Below are 6,230 nucleotides of genomic sequence, written 5' to 3'. Positions count from 1 at the left end.
TTTTACAAATAATATCATAAACCATTTGTAAAGAGTCATATCCTAGTATTATTTATCCATCGGTTAAGAGCCAAAAGTGATTCTTCGTCAGGAATCTGGCCACCACGTTTCTCTGTATACTTCAATGTCAGCTTAGAACGAGCCAAGGGGTATCTATGCCAAGTTAAAACCTTTAATGCCAAGTTTTCACAACCCGGTAACGGATGAATATTAGCCATACTAAAGACCATATTACATTGGGTTAACCGCAGACAAGCAATTAATTCTGACAGATGATGTTTGCGCGCAGAAGCATCATAATCATACCAACGTTTTGCAGCATTAAAAACACCTTTCTCGCATCGTACATGCAAATTGTCTCTTTCTATGATAGGTTGCAACTGTTTGGCGTCAAAATCTAAAAATTCACTGCTCTGGGTTACCTGCGAGATAATAAAACAATAAATTTAATGCTCAAATAATCGCACACGTTAATTTTCATGCATAAGGTTTTGTGTTTCGTAAGCCAGAATTTTTTCATTTAGTATCTCACACTGAATCTACTTCTTCAGACTATATGCTGGCTGCAATGTGAAATCGGTTATATTCTCTATTATAAAATCAGCACAGTTTGCAACAGCGCCTTTCAATTGTGTATTAAAGCCGCTTTTAACATCCGATCCACATTGTCATTGGTTATGAGCGTTTTGCCGGTATAGTAAAAGGCGATTAAGCGCTCGAAAGTGTCGCTGTCGATATTAGTGGTTTCTATAAAGGGAGCTAATAAGGGCTTGCCGCCGATAGAATTAGACGATGAGCCGTAATTCTGTAAATACATATATAACAAGCGTAGTTAATGTATGTGACATACAAGCTGCAATAGCGTTAATTCAAATGAAAGTTTACTTACAAGGAAGATGGATTTGTTAATTTGAATGTCACATCAACTAAATTCTGGTCTTCAAAGAGTTCATATATTTGAAACAAAAGGTTTTCAATAAAGTTCTTGGCTCCATCTGAGGCGTTGCCGTGTGATGTTACATGCTGCCATTGCTATTGCGTGAGGAAGTATAGTTTTGTTTGTAATTATACTCAGTTGAGCAGAGCTCACAGAGTATATTAAGTTTGATTGGATAACGGTTGGTTGTACATATATAAAGGAATCGAGATAGATATAGACTTCCATATATCAAAATAATCAGGATCCAGAAAAAATTTGATTGAGCCATGTCCGTCCGTCCGTCCGTCCGTCCGTCCGTCCGTTAACACGATAACTTGAGTAAATTTTGAGGTATCTTGATGAAATTTGGTATGTAGGTTCCTGAGCACTCATCTCAGATCGCTATTTAAAATGAACGATATCGGACTATAACCACGCCCACTTTTTCGATATCGAAAATTTCGAAAAACCGAAAAAATGCGATAATTCATTGCCAAAGGCGGTTAAAGCGATAAAACTTGGTAGATGGGTTGACGTTATGACGCAGAATAGAAAATTAGTAAGATTTTGGACAATGGGCGTGGCACCTCCCACTTTTACAAGAAGGTAATTTAAAAGTTTTGCAAGCTGTAATTTGGCAGTCGTTGAAGATATCATGATGAAATTTGGCAGGAACGTTACTACTATTACTATATATGTGCTAAATAAAAATTAGCAAAATTGGATGAAGAACACGCCCACTTTTTAAAAAAAAATTTTTTTAAATTCAAATTTTAACAAAAAATTTAATATCTTTACTGTATATAAGTAAATTAAGTCAAAATTCAACTCCAGTAATGATATGATGCAACAAAATACAAAAATAAAAGAAAATTTCAAAATGGGCGTGGCTCCGCCCATTTTCATTTAGTGTGTCTAGAATACTTTTAATGCCATAAGTCGAACAAAAATTAACCAATCCTTTTGAAATTTGGTAGGAGCATAGATTCTATGACGTTAACTGTTCTCTGTGAAAATGGGCGAAATCGGTGGAAGCCACGCCCAGTTTTTATACACAGTCCACCGTCTGTCCTTCCGCTCGGCCGTTAACACAATAACTTGAGCAAAAACCGATATATCTTTACTAAACTTAGCCCACGTACTTATCTGAACTCACTTTATCTTGGTATAAAAAATGGCCGAAATCCGACCATAACCACGCCCACTTTATCGATATCGAAAATTACGAAAAATTAAAAAAATTCCATAATTCTATACTAAATACGAAAAAAGGGATGAAACATGGTAACTGGATTGGTTTATTGACGCAAAATATAACTTTGGAAAAAACTTTGTAAAATGGGTGTGACACCTACCATATTAAGTAGAAGAAAATGAAAAAGTCCTACAAGGCGAAATCAACAGCCCTTGGAATCTTGGCAGGAATACTGTTAGTGTTATTGAATATATAAATAAATTAGCAGTACCCGACAGATGATTTTCTGGATCACCTGATCCACATTTGGTCGATATCGCGAGAACGCCTTCACATATAAATCTAAGGGCCACTCGCTTTTAAAACCCTCATCAATACCTTTAATTTGATATCCATATCGTACAAACACATTCTAGAGTCAACCCTGATCCACCCTAATGGCGATATCTCGAAAAGGCGTGCACCTATAGACCTAATGCCCACTCCCTCTTAAAATGCTCAGTAACACCTTTCGTTTGATACCCATATCGTAAAAACATTCTAGAGTCACCCCTGGCCCACCCTAATGGCGATATCTCGAAAAGGCGTCCACCTATAGACCTAATGTCCACTCCCTCTTAAAATGCTCAGTAACACCTTTCCTTTGATACCCATATCGTACAAACATTCTAGAGTCACCCCTGGCCCACCCTAATGGCGATATCTCGAAAAGGCGTCCACCTATAGACTTAATGCCCACTCCCTCTTAAAATGCTCAGTAACACCTTTCGTTTGATACCCATATCGTACAAACATTCTAGAGTCACCCCTGGCCCACCCTAATGGCGATATCTCGAAAAGGCGTCCACCTATAGACCTAATGCCCACTCCCTCTTAAAATGCTCAGTAACACCTTTCGTTTGATACCCATATCGTACAAACATTCTAGAGTCACCCTTGGTCAACCTTTATGGCGATATCTCGAAAAGGCGTCCACCTATAGAACTGAGGATTACCCCTTTTAAAATACTCATTACCACCTTTCATTTGATACCCATATCGTAAAAACATTCTAGAGTCACCCCTGGCCCACCCTAATGGCGATATCTCGAAAACGCGTCCACCTATAGACCTAATGTCCACTCCCTCTTAAAATGCTCAGTAACACCTTTCCTTTGATACCCATATCGTACAAACATTCTAGAGTCACCCCTGGCCCACCCTAATGGCGATATCTCGAAAAGGCGTCCACCTATAGACCTAATGCCCACTCCCTCTTAAAATGCTCAGTAACACCTTTCGTTTGATACCCATATCGTACAAACATTCTAGAGTCACCCCTGGCCCACCCTAATGGCGATATCTCGAAAAGGCGTCCACCTATAGACCTAATGCCCACTCCCTCTTAAAATGCTCAGTAACACCTTTCGTTTGATACCCATATCGTAAAAACATTCTAGAGTCACCCCTGGCCCACCCTAATGGCGATATCTCGAAAAGGCGTCCACCTATAGACCTAATGTCCACTCCCGCTTAAAATGCTTAGTAACACCTTTCCTTTGATACCCATATCGTACAAACATTCTAGAGTCACCCCTGGCCCACCCTAATGGCGATATCTCGAAAAGGTGTCCACCTATAGACCTAATGCCCACTCCCTCTTAAAATGCTCAGTAACACCTTTCGTTTGATACCCATATCGTACAAACATTCTAGAGTCACCCCTGGCCCACCCTAATGGCGATATCTCGAAAAGGCGTCCACCTATAGACCTAATGCCCACTCCCTCTTAAAATGCTCAGTAACACCTTTCGTTTGATACCCATATCGTACAAACATTCTAGAGCCACCCCTGGCCCACCCTAATGGCGATATCTCTAAAAGCCGTCCACCTATAGACCTAGTGCCCACTCCCTCTTAAAATGCTCAGTAACACCTTTCGTTTGATACCCATATCGTAAAAACATTCTAGAGTCACCCTTGGTCCACCTTTATGGCGATATCTCGAAAAGGCGTCCACCTATAGAACTAAGGATTGCTCCCTTTTAAAATACTCATTACCACCTTTCATTTGATACCCATATCGTACAAACACATTCCAGAGTCACCCCTGGCCCACCCTAATGACGATATCTCGAAAAGGCGTCCACCTATGGACCTAATGCCCACTCCCTCTCAAAATGCTCAGTAACACCTTTCGTTTGATACCCATATCGTACAAACACATTCTAGAGTCCCCGCTGGCCCACCCTAATGGCGACATTTCGAAAAGGCGTCCACCTATAGACCTAATGCCCACTCCCTCTTAAAACGCTCAGTAACACCTTTCATTTGATTCCCATATCGTACAACTAGAGACACCCCTGGTCCACCTTTATGGCGATATCTCGAAACGGCGTCCACCTAGGGAACTAAGGATCACTCCTTTTCAAAATACTCATTAACAGCTTTCATTTGATACACATATCGTACAAACATATTCTAGAGTCACCCCTGGTCCACCTTTATGGGGATTTCTCGAAAAGGCGTTCACCTATAGAACTAAAGCCCATTCCCTTTTAAAATACTCATTATCACCTTTCATTTGATACCCATATCGTACAAACACATTCTAGAGTCAGCCCTGGTCCACCTTTATGGCGATATCCCTAAATGGCGTCCATCCATAGAACTATGGCCTACTCTCTCTTAAAATACTCTTTAATGCCTTCCATTTGATACACATGTCATACAACCACATTCCAGGGTTACCCTAGGTTCATTTTCCTACATGGTGATTTTCCTTATTTTGTCTCCATAGCTCTCAACTGAGTATGTAATGTTCGGTTACACCCGAACTTAGCCTTCCTTACTTGTTTTGAATTTTAGAATGTTACATTACTTACTTGGATACTCCGTGGTGTATGCTTTTAGTTCGGAAGGTTGTCGTTGTTGAATTTATGGACATTTTGGAAGTAGTTGCAATATATCGAGGAATTGCCTGATCGAGATAAAAAACTGTATTTTTTTCCGGTTTTGGGAATTGAATATTCCAATTCCAATAGATGGCAAGAGGACGCTTAGATTGCCTCTTAAATCGCAAGGTTAACAAACGTATAATGGTAATATACTTGCAACATTCAGACGTGCCTAAGCAGCTAACACGTCGCAAAGTAAATACCTGTAGCACAATATTTTTCTTTTATTATTATAGTCAAGGGATGATTATAAATCACTTATAATTCCAGTTTAAGCAAAAGTTCACAATTTATAATGAATCTTGAATTTTCTTCTCTTGCGATTAAAAAGAATTTGTGTTTGTTATTATAACTTTTTCGCTATTGGTGACAGATCCTATGTTCCATTTCGATTGTTCCATCGATATGATAAAAACTCACCACTATTATATCGCAAGGTGAATTGAGTGCGTTACAGAAACACTTTTCATATCGAAAGCGATACGTGCCTTGCGATAGCAAATCGTTCGTTGTTATAACGCAAGGTTACAGAAACGGGCTACTGATGTAGAGAACGTAGCACAGGCATACAGATTTTTGTTACCAAAAAAATAACACCAGCTAACACCAGCCGAAAGCTAACCTTGAAGGGGAAGAACTCAACGAAAGTTAGCTATCGGCAGGTGCCGCGGACTTGTTCGCGGTTTTGATCTTTCTTTCTATTTTGGAACGTCAACGAGCCAGCAGCCAGCCCCAGGTGAGTTTCCTAACCTTTTTTTCGAGTGTACATCGTAAAATTTAAACTGTGTTCTAAATTGTGAACTGCCAAGTGAACTTATTTCGTATAATTAAACTTCTTGCCATTGTCACTTAAATTTTAATTTTTAACTTGCTATTTGGAATTAATCACTGGCATACATTTGAACGTGTTAAGTGCATTTGGTAATTCGATTACTTTCTTCCTAACTGCACTACGGCATATTCACTCGGAATTGCTATTTATATTGTGAAATTAATAAAACTTCCTGACGTCCAGGAAGTTTGTGAGTGCTTCACTTGTATAAACCATTATTGTAAAATATTTATCGTTTATAAATAAATTGTAACGAATCGGTAATAATCCTTCTCTTTTCTATTTCTTTTATTTGCGTGCGATCGCGCCCCACGACACGGGTGCCACATTCCCCCCGCAATCATTTGG

At 39.4% G+C, this 6,230-nt stretch overlaps 1 long non-coding RNA gene across 1 annotated transcript; it reads right to left on the bottom strand.

Moving 5' to 3' along the window:
- Positions 1–429: 429 nt before the first annotated feature.
- Positions 430–5,610, bottom strand: LOC137235416 (uncharacterized). Its single transcript, XR_010947888.1, has 3 exons — positions 4,979–5,610; positions 890–1,032; positions 430–805 (listed from the first exon to the last, which is right to left on the bottom strand). It is a non-coding gene; the product is annotated as an uncharacterized lncRNA (long non-coding RNA).
- Positions 5,611–6,230: the final 620 nt, after the last annotated feature.

This window comes from Eurosta solidaginis, chromosome X (assembly GCF_040869045.1).
Source record: "Eurosta solidaginis isolate ZX-2024a chromosome X, ASM4086904v1, whole genome shotgun sequence".
Taxonomy (NCBI): Eukaryota; Metazoa; Arthropoda; class Insecta; order Diptera; family Tephritidae; genus Eurosta; species Eurosta solidaginis.
Note: the sequence above shows the minus strand (reverse complement) of the source record. Positions and strands in the feature narration are given on the sequence as shown.